Raw genomic sequence first — 10842 nt, forward strand, 5'->3', positions numbered from 1 at the left:
CTCCCTGTCGACACCCCTCAGGATCTTAAAATTTTCAACCAAATCGCCTCTTCCTTTTCTAAACTCCAGTGGATACAAGCCCAGCCTGTCCAACCTTACCTCATAACACAACCCGCCCATCCCTGGTATTAGCCTGGTAAACCTTCTCTGAGCTTTTTCCAATGTATTTACATCCTTTCTTAAATAAGGTGTCTAATACTGTGCCCAGGACTCCAGATGTGGCCCCACTAATGCCCTGTATAACTGAAGCATAACCTCCTTACTTGTGTATTCGATTCTCCCTCGCAATAAATGATAGCATTCTATGAGTTTTCCTAGTTACTTGCTCTACCTGCAGACTAACCTGTTGTGATTCATACGCTAAGACAGCCAGATCTCTCTGAAACAAAGATTGGACAGTTTGGGCCTGTACAAACCGGCATTCAGAAGAATCAGAGGTGATCTTATTGAAACATATAAGATCCTGAGAGGGGCTTGACAGGGTGGATGCTTCCCCCTCGTGGCGCAATCAAGAACGAGGAGACACAGTTTCTATATGAGGGGCCTCCCATTGAAGATGGTTTTAATTTATTCTTTGGGGTGTGGGCGTCGCTGGCATGTTACCCATCCCTAATCCCCGTTTCCATGGACTGAGTGGCTTGCTTGGCCATTTGAGAGGGCAGTGAAGAGGCAACCACATTGCTGGGGGTCTGGAGTCACATGTAGACCAGGCCGATAAGGACAGCAGATTTCCTTCCCTGAAGGACACTAGTGAACCCGATGGGTTTCTAGAACAATAAATAATAGATTTATGGTGGCCATTATAGAAACTAGATTTCAATTACAGATCTTATTGATTGAATTTAAATTCCACCAGTTGCTGTGGTAGGATTTGAGCCCCAGAGTACCAGCCTGGGCCTGCTGCATTATTAATCCAGTGACTTTACCTCTCACCACCACCGACTCCCCAAATGACATAAGGCATTTTTTTTCCGTGTTTTTCCTGTGTGGCTTGTTAGTCTGCGGATTTCTCACCCCCAGAGAGCAGGGGAGGCCGGGTCATTGAATATATTCAAGGCTTCGTTAGACCTGTTTTTGATCAACGAGGGAGTCAAGGGTTTTTTGTGATGTGGGGGGAGGGTGAGGTGGGTGGGTGTGGAGGGGCAGGCAGGGAAGTGGAGCTGAATCTACAATCAGGTGAGCCCCGATCTTATATTTCCATAAAGCGTAGGAGTAGAAGGAGGCCATTCAGCGCATTGAGTCTTGTCCGCCATTCAGTGAGATCATGGCTGATTTGATAATGCTCAACTCCGCCTTCCTGCCTTTTCCCCATGCCCCTTGATTCCCTTCCTGATTAAAGATCTGTCTGCAACAATCTTGAATATACTTAACGATTCAGCAGGTACAGGTGCAGCACTCCACAGATCCACCACGCTCTGAGAGAAGAATTTCCTCCTCATCTCTGTCTTAAATGGACGTCCCCTTACTCTGATATTATGCCCTCTGCTCCCAGACTCTCCCACATGGGGAATCAGCCTCTCAGCATCTACCCAGCCAAGCCCCCTAATAACATTTCAAGTTTTAGTAAGGTCAAATCTCATTCCTCTAAACTCCAATTACTACAGGCCCAACCGACTCAACCTCTCCTCATAAAAAAATCCCTCCATCCCTGGAATCAACCAAGTGAACATTCTCTGGGATGCCTCCAACGCCAGTTACCTGCTAAGTAAACTAACTAGGACTAAAACTGTTGACACTATTCTAGGTATGGTCCAAATGGTGCCTTGGATAGTTTTAGCAAGATTTCCCTATGTTCATACTCCATTCCTTTTGATATAAAGTCCAACTTTCTATATGCCTTCCCGATTACCTGCTGAATTGTATGTTAGCTTTTTGTGATCCATGCACAAGAATTCCTAAATCCCTCTCTGTCATAGGTTTCTGCAGTCTTTCTCCTTGGAAATAACATTCAGTTCCCCTATTCGTCCTGTCAACGTGCTTAGCTTCACAGTTTCCCACCTTATATTCCATTTGCCAAGTTTCTGTCCACTCAATGAACCTGCCTATGCCCCTCTGTGGGTGCATTTTGATATCCCCACCACTTGCCTTCCCACCTATTTTTGTGTCATCCACAAACTTGGCGATAGTACATTCCCTTCCACTATCTAAGATATGGATGCATATTGAAAATAATTGTGGCCCCAGCACTGATCCTTGTGGCACTCCACTTGTTACAGGTTTCCATCCTGAAAATGCCCCCATTATCCCAACTCTCTGTCCTCTATTAGTTAGCCAGTCCTCTATCCAGACTCATATGCAAACCCTTACACCATGGGTTCTCATCTTTTTAAGTAGCCTTAAGACCGGACCTTATTGAACGTCTTTTGGAAATACAAATATATCACATATACTGGTTCCCCTTTATCTGTCCTGCTTGGTTCCTCCTCAAATACTTCTAATAAATTTGTCAGGCATGATTTCCCTTTGTTGAAGCCATGCTGACACTGCTTGATTATATTTTGAATTTCCAAACGTTCTGCTATTACATCCTTTATAATAGACTCTAATATTTTCTCAATGACAGATGTTAAGCTAACTGGACGATAGTTACCTGTTTTTTTGTCTCCCTGCCTTTTTGTATAAGGGTGTTATTGAATATTATTGAATAATTATTAGTGTTATTATTGAGTTGTTAGTGAATTATCTGATTGAATGGCGAAGCAAGGTAGAGGGGCCGAGTGGCCTACTCCTGCTAATTTGTATGATTTGATGATCCTTACATCCCTTCTTCGTGGGAGCTTTCTGTGCACAATTTGCTAGCTGGAGAGTAGACAGGAAGCTGAGAATTCATTATTTATTCATGGGATGCGGGAGTTGCTGCCTGGGCCAGCATTTATTGCCCATCCCTAACTGCCGCTTGAGAAGGTGGTGGTGAGCTGCAGTGCATCTTGTAGATGGTACACACTGACTGCACTGTGCCCCGGTGGTGGAGGGAGTGAATGTTTGTGGATGGGCTGCCAATCCAGCGGGGCTGCTTTGTCCTGGATGGTGTCGAGCTTCTTGACTTTTGTGGGAGCTGCACTTGTCCAGGCAAGTGAGGAGTTTTCCATCACACTCCTGAATTGTGCCTTGAAGAAATGACGTATACGTATAATTCCTGGGATGAAGGCGTTTGCTTGATGAGGAAACCTTGGACAGGTTGTGCCTGTAATATTTGGAGCGTCCAATGAAAATATGAATTAGGAGCAGGAGGAGGCAATTCGGCCCCTCAAGCCTGTTCCATTTTTGAATGAGGTCATGATCTGTTTGTGGCCTCAACTCCACATTCTGCCGAACCGCCCCACGATAACCTTTGAATCCCTTGTTAGTCAGGAATCTATCTAACTCTGCCACAAAAAAATATTCAGTGACCCAGCCTCCACCACTCTCTGGGGAAGAGAGTTGCAAAGCCTCACGACCCTCTGAGAGAAGAAATTCCTCCTAATGTCCAATTTAAATGGGAGACCCCTTCTTTTTAAACAGTGCCTCTCCCGCCTCCTTCATTCTGGTCTCCCCCACGAGGGGAAACAACCTTTCAGCACCGACTCTGTCAAGTCCCCTCTTAGAGTTGAGAAGAATGAGAGGCGATCTTATTGAAACATATCAGATCCTGAAGGGGCCTCGACAGGGTGGATGCTGAGAGGATGTTTCCCTCTCATGGGGGAATCTGCAACATGGTGCGGGTGGTCTCGGTTTCTGAATAAGGGGCCTCCATTGAAGACGGTGATGAGGAGTAATTTCTTCTCTCAAAGGGTCGTCAGCCTGTGGAATTCTGTCCCCCACAGAGCAGTGGAGTACGACTCACTGAACATATTCAAGGCTGAAGAAGTCGAGGGTTATCGTTTCCCCGGCGGGGTTGGGGTAAGGCAGGAAAGTGGAGTTGAGACCACAATCAGATCAGCCATGATCTTACTGAATGGTGGAGCAGACTCGAGTGGCCGAATGGCCTACTCCTGCTCCTAACTCTTATGTTATTAAATTAATTTTGGTTTCAAATATGATTTTACTGACACAATTCTAACTTAATATACCGGAAAAAGCATGACAATGCAGCGAGGCCTACTTGAAATTGCAGTGTTTTTCTTATTGACACATCGATTTATTGCCCATCCCTTTTTGCCCTTGAGAGGTAGTTAAGAGTCAACCGTATTACTGTGGGTCTGGAGTCACGTGTAGGCCCGACCGCGGGTAAGAACGTCAGATTTACTAATTCCCCGAAAGGGACAATACTGAACCAGGTGAGTTTTTACTCCAATCGATGGTCATTTCATGGTCATCAGGACTGAGAGGAACTTTCAATTCCAGATTTTATGAATCTGCAGTGGTGGGAATTGAAACCGTGTCCCCAGAGCAGTAGACTGGATTGCTGGTCGAGTGGCTTTACCACGACACTGTCATCTGTCACGCTGAGATTAATGTCTATAATGCATTTGGGAAATATTTTTTAAACCTCGTTTAGTGGTGTATGTGTCTATGTGTGTGTGTCGTAATTGGATTAAATCCAGCTGTTCTGGAGGCTTTGATGAACATAAAGAAGTTGGTTTGAATGTGGTAATTTGGTAAACATGGGGAAGTTTTGTCAAGGGGGCAGTTTGTATTTTTAAAATCCATCTCAAAGTAATGAGTGAAATCTTGCACTTAGCCATATGACGCCAGGCAATGTGTTTCGCTTCTTTTTTTCTGGTTACTGATAAAATTCGTGGCATGAAAGGATGTTATTGTTAAAGAGGTAAAGTTAAAAGCCCAATGATAGAATGGGAAATTCACATTCAAAGAGAAAGCTGTGTATAAAGGAGAAAGGGGATTGTGTGCAAGGTAGAGGCTTTGTATTATCCAACAAGTGTGAGAAGCCTCAAGCTGCTGCCTGCAAGGATCCAGAGGTGAAATACTTTCACTTTGATTTTGATTGTCCAGAGTGTGCTTTGCCAGGTATCTGTTTAAATCTATGCGATTTACTGTTGCCTTGCCGGGGATCTAACTCAGTCAGATTAATTAGGGGATTTTTGTAGTTATTATTGTAGTAATTTTTTGACGTATATGTGTTTACAATCCTCCTTGTATTAATAAATGTTTAATTTAGTTTTATAAAAAAATGCCCTTGAGACTCAGTGGTCTTATTACTGCTGAATCAAAGCCTGCCCCTGGAAACATACAAATTGAAAAAATGGGTTATGACAGTTGCTTCAGGTTTCCCTCTGGGATTTGAAAAAATTCAGCCTTTACCACTGTCTGTGTAATAATACATCCCCTGTCGACGAGAGACACTTGACAATCTGGAATTGGTTCAGAAACTGAGAAGCGTGTACTTCGGGGAAAGGAGGTTGTTTATCCCTGGTCCGAGGCCCAGTATGTGTGGGGAGGGCCACATCGCAGTGCAGTGTAGGACTGACCACTGACACATTTCTCTCTTTTTCTCTCACTTTGCCTCCACAAGACGTGGGTGCCTCGGAGAATTTACACAACGCGCGGGACAGAGTGCAGAACGCCACTGACAGCTTACACAAACTCCAAGAGCAGACCCAACTGAAAGACCAACAGGATTGTACACGCTTCCAAAACACTACCGAACACTGGCTACACCTGTTCTGCGAGAAGTATGGTGAGCATGTGCCCCTGTCGCCTCTGACAAGTGGGGTGGTGAGAGAGAGGATCAGGCTCATTTCAGCTCTCCACCACGCACTCCCAAGCCTGTTAGACATGAAAAGAAGGAGGTCCATTCAGCGCCCTCCTCGAGCATGTAACACAGGAACAGGCGGAGGCTCAATCAGCCCCGCGAGTCTAATTGGAAAAGTGAGAAGCCCTACAATTTGGGTGGGGGATGGCGGTGGTGGCTGCTGAGGAGTCCAGCATTTTTCAGTCGGTGTGTGGGTGTGACGTTTCCCAAAGTTTCTGGAGGGGATGACAAATCCCACACTTTGTGGGTTAAGGAGTCACACAGTTTAGGCCGGGGGGGTGGGGGTGGTGGTGGGTAGTGAGATGCTGGGGAGTTCCACAGTTTGGTGGGGGGGAGGGGTCAGGTTTCCCACAGCTTTTCTCAGGGAGGGTTGAGGTGTCCAACAGTTTGGGGGGTTGGGTGGTGGTTGAAGTGCTGTGGAGTCCCACAGTTTGAGGGGGTAGCAAAGAGTCCCAACGTGTGTGCAGGAGGGCGAGGTGATGAGTCCCACAGATTGGCAGAGGGGGTGAGGATACACACAGTTTGGGGGGATGGGGTAGGAGTCCCACGGTGTGGGGGGGGGGGGGGAATTGGTGAAGGGTCACAACATTTAGAGAGCACTCTTAACGTTGCTAGCTGAGCATAGATTCCTGAACGTTACCACTTTTCCCTCTCTCAATGCAGAATGTCCCTCGAGTACTTGTGATCCTGGCTGGCTCCAATACTCAAGAAGCTGCTTCCGGTTAACGGATACCAGACTTAGCTGGGAGCAGAGCAAGGAACTGTGCTCAAGCAAGCAGGGACACTTGGCCATCGTCAACAACGACCGGGTGCAGGTAACATGTCTCCCCTCTGCCCTCACCTCCAACCAGAAGTGCCAGGGCCTCTCTCACTCCCTTGTCAATAAGATTGAGTCTATCCAATCAGTTGCATATGCTGAGTTCCTCTTCCCATCCACAAGCCCACCTGGCTAAACTTTCTCTAAGACCACCTCCCCATTCCCAACACCGCCCAAGACCTGAACACTCATCTTTCTCACGTATGTCCCCTCATGCCCTCTCTGAGCTACAGATTTGTACATAGGCTGAGATCTTCCAACTACCTCTAGCAAGGTGGTCCTTTCAAATCTCTACTGCTGCCCCAAGTTCGCAAACACCACATTCAACATGGACGCTTCTGGGGCCTTAAGCGGAGCCAGCTTGGCTTAGGACATTCTTGGTCCTAATGTTCTTTCACTCTTGAGATTTGTATGTTAAACTATCTCTCTCTTTCTCCCACTCTCTCTATCTCTCTCACATTCAAACACACTCTTCAGCTTGGCTATGTCAGAAATTCAATTCACTATCAATAAGAGTCCTTCATTTAACATGATTTTTAACTCTCTTTACACGCAGCCAGAACTTCAATTGAATGGTGCTGGAGAGATATTTCCTCCACTCCAGCTTGTTCTAAACTCTCAACCCCAACTGCTTGAACTGAAAACCACCACTTATCACTCCTTTTCACCCCTGTTGACCCTTTGTTTCCCTATTGTTCATCTCCCAGGTAACCTGGTCACGTGATCATTTACCGGGGCCCAGCTGTTTTCTCTTTCATACCAGGAATAAGATCCAAGTTCCTGAAGGAACCATCCATAAAAAATGTAGTGCGCACCCCGCAAAATCACGTGAACAGTCACCAGACAGAATATCCCCTCCCCGGCCACCGGTTTTTGCCAAGTGCAAACATCCCTCTCTCCTCAGCCACTGTCTAACTCTCCTTCAAACCTGCCATCATCAGCCCTGTCCTTAAAAACAACCTTGAATTCTCCTTCCCACTCCGTCCTTGCGAGTGACTATCCCATCTCCAAGCTCCTTTTCTCTCCAAAGCTCTTCAACGTGTTGCCCACACCCTATTTCCCCATTCCCATCTTTCCCCAGTTTCACCTTCACCCTATTACTCCCTTTACAACATTTCCTGTTTACCCCGATGCCTACTAACGATGCCCTTCTACTTCCACAGAATTTCCTGTTTGAGCAAGCTAAAGAAGCCTCCTATTGGATCGGAATGACAGACTCGGTGACTGAAGGGATCTGGATGTGGGTGGATGGGACGAAGGTCATGGATGGGAAAACGTGAGTAACAGAGTGCGTCAGGGGTCGGGGTGGCAAAGGGTCAGCCCCATGTTTGTTTTACGGTGGGCAGGGGGGGTGGTGGCGATGGGATTGACCGAGGGGTGGCTGAGGTGGAGATAGGCTGATGCTCTGGGGCTACTGTGTGGTTCGGAGGAGAAAGGCCTAGTAAAGGGTGAGTCAGAGGGTCGTGAGAATCAACATGAGACGCACGTTCGATGGAGCAGAGATCAAATTAGGTCAGGAGAACAAAGGCCAGCTTGAAGGTCACAGGTTATATGAGGGTGAGGGGATTAGGGGTCAGACTGGGTGACAGGTTGATTAGGGGGTCAGGGGTTATGTAAATGATCCGGGGTTAGGCATGATGTCAGGGGTTAGGCATAATGTCAGGGGTTAGGCAAAGGGTTGAGTTTAGGAAAAGGGTCAGAGTGAAACAGAGGGTGAGGGAGGGTCAGGGCTTAGGCTGAAGGTCAGGGAGTGGGGAAGACATGAGGGTGTTTAGGCAGAGGGTGAATGGTTATGTAGGGAGCCAGGGGTTAGACAGAGGGTCAGGAGGAATCAGGGTTAGGCACTGGATCAATGGTGCAGAGGTCAGTCTTGGTCAAGAGAAAAGAGGACACTTGAAGTTCACAGGTTACATGAGGTTCAGGGGTCAGACTGGGTTAGGCACAGGGTCAGGGGTCAGATTGTTTAATTTGAACGGGGCGGGGTGGTTGCGGGGCTCTTTCTGCTCGTATGAGATAAAGGATCTCAATCCCGCCAGTTGAGCACTCACCGCTTTCTTGTTTATTTTTTTGCTTTTGCTTTGCCTGCGGAAGGGTCTGGGGTCCGGGACAGCCGGACAACGCCTTCAGCAGGACGTACAGGATGAGGGAAAACTGCGGCCTGATGAGGCTGCGGCGCTGGTACGACGAGGCCTGCGGGACGATGTTCCCGGCCATCTGCAAGAAGAACGCCATCCGCCTCCACCTGATCTTCCAGCGAATGATGCAGAGCCGCTGAGGGAGCGCTGGCCTGGCATCTGCTCCATCATTCCTACCATTGTCCTTCATCTGTGTGGGGGCTGGGGAGGCAAAATAATGGCAAATCGTTCTGCACCCGTTGTTGCGTTTGTTCGTGTTTTACAGAATGGGCCGGGGTGGTGGGGTTTCCCGAAACGCTGAAAAGTGTCTGAAGACGTCCGTCTCTACGGGGCCCTGTGATTGTTCAAGGCCGCGGGTAGTTGACAGGATCCAATCTGGTTTGTGAAGCAGAAACCGAGAACAGACATTTTCTTCATTGAGGAAGTCTGTTGACTTGGTCAGTCTCTCAGCTCTCCTCTCTCACAACCAGTGCCCCAACTATCCCCTATTTATACACTGTTTTATTTTATTAGCTAACTCCAAACTAATTAACAAATTGACAGCCTCTGCAAGGGGCACAGAAACAAAATGCACGACTAGAACTTATCTAATGAAATTGAAATGATGTTTTCCCAATGAAAAATAAGAACCACCACCTGTTTGTCTTGCACTTAACAATGTAATTGACATGACATTAACACAGTTTAACAATATAATTGACTAGATATTGACAGCTGATTGGAGTCATTTGTCTGGAACCCGAGCTTCCCGCAATCCGCTTTGTCGACCCTTTCAGACTCGATCTTTCGCTCATAGACTACAACCTCATCGGTATGAAAGAAGGGCAGACTCTGGCCATCATTCCCTGAGGAACAGTCACAATGTCCTGTCCATGAGGCCAAGGGAATTTACAAGCAGCCCTCCCCCCACCAACCACCTCCTCACCACCACCCGCTACACCACCACCTCCCTAACAAATGACACAGGCCTCCAACACATATGGACTGGACCACGTAGTTTGAAATGTCGGCTCCCCTCAGGTGAGGTTTCAGGCTTTTGCATTTCTGATCTTGGCTTGATCGTGTCATTAGAAGGTTTAACCGGTGTGGAGCCGTGGGGACTGCCGCCAATTTCTTCATGTGTCACTTGGTCTGAATAAGTAGGCGCCCTTCATTCCATTGAAGTGTCTTACGGTTCCTTCCTGCCTGAGCATTGTCGGAGGGTCAGTAATGATCGAGCGCCGCACTGAGCGTCAGTACTGAGGGAGAGCTGGACTGTCCGGGGGTCAGTACCGAGGGAGTGCCGCATTGTCTGAGCGTCAGTACTGACGGAGAGACGGACTGTCCAGGGGTCAGTACTGAGGGAGTGCCGCACTGTCTGAGCGTCAGTACTGAGGGAGAGACGGACTGTTGGAGGGTCAGTACTGAGGGAGCGCAGCTTTGTCAGAGGGTCAGTACTGAGGGAGAGACGGACTGTCGGCGGGCAAATACTGAGAGAGAACCGGACTGTCAGAGGATCAGTACTCAGGGAGCGCAGCTCTGTCTAAGGGCCAGTACTGGGGGAGAGCCGTACTGTCGGAGGGACAGTACTGAGGGAGCGCAGCTTTGTCAGAGGGTCAGTATGAAAGGACACATGAAGTGTTGCAGGTTCAGTACTAAGGGAGAGCCGGACTGTCGGAGGGTCAGTACTGAGGGAGCGCTGCCCTGTCGGTGGCACAATACTGAGGGAGAGCTGCCCTTCTGCTAATTAATATAAGCTTTCAGCAGATTTTTTTAATTTTGATATTGAATGTAATGTATTTTTGTAGATATATTTAATTTCAATAGGTGATAACTTTTTATAATTATTCACTTTCAGTAACACATTTAATATAATTTGGCAGATTCATCTTCAATATTAAATTTAACAGTTGAACAGATTATTTGCATAAATCACCGTCCCCAGTTCCCGAGTCCCTTTAATATCTTAGAAAATATTCAGAAATAATTCACTTCTTGCTCTGCTAAAACATCAACAATCATCAAATGTGCGGCGCATCCCGCTGAACATCTAATCTTCAGGTTTAGTTTGTCCAGCTTTGCATTTGTTCTGCAAATTGCCGCATTAAATAAGCAACTCCGCTTTCCCCCCACCATTTAACATATTTAATACTCAAATGTGTTCTACCTAAACTTGGATTTGTCCAGTCAGACAACATATTTAATAATTAGGTTTAATT

The sequence above is a fragment of the Cetorhinus maximus genome, unplaced genomic scaffold, assembly GCF_964194155.1.
Source record: "Cetorhinus maximus unplaced genomic scaffold, sCetMax3.hap1.1 HAP1_SCAFFOLD_44, whole genome shotgun sequence".
Classification (NCBI taxonomy): Eukaryota; Metazoa; Chordata; class Chondrichthyes; order Lamniformes; family Cetorhinidae; genus Cetorhinus; species Cetorhinus maximus.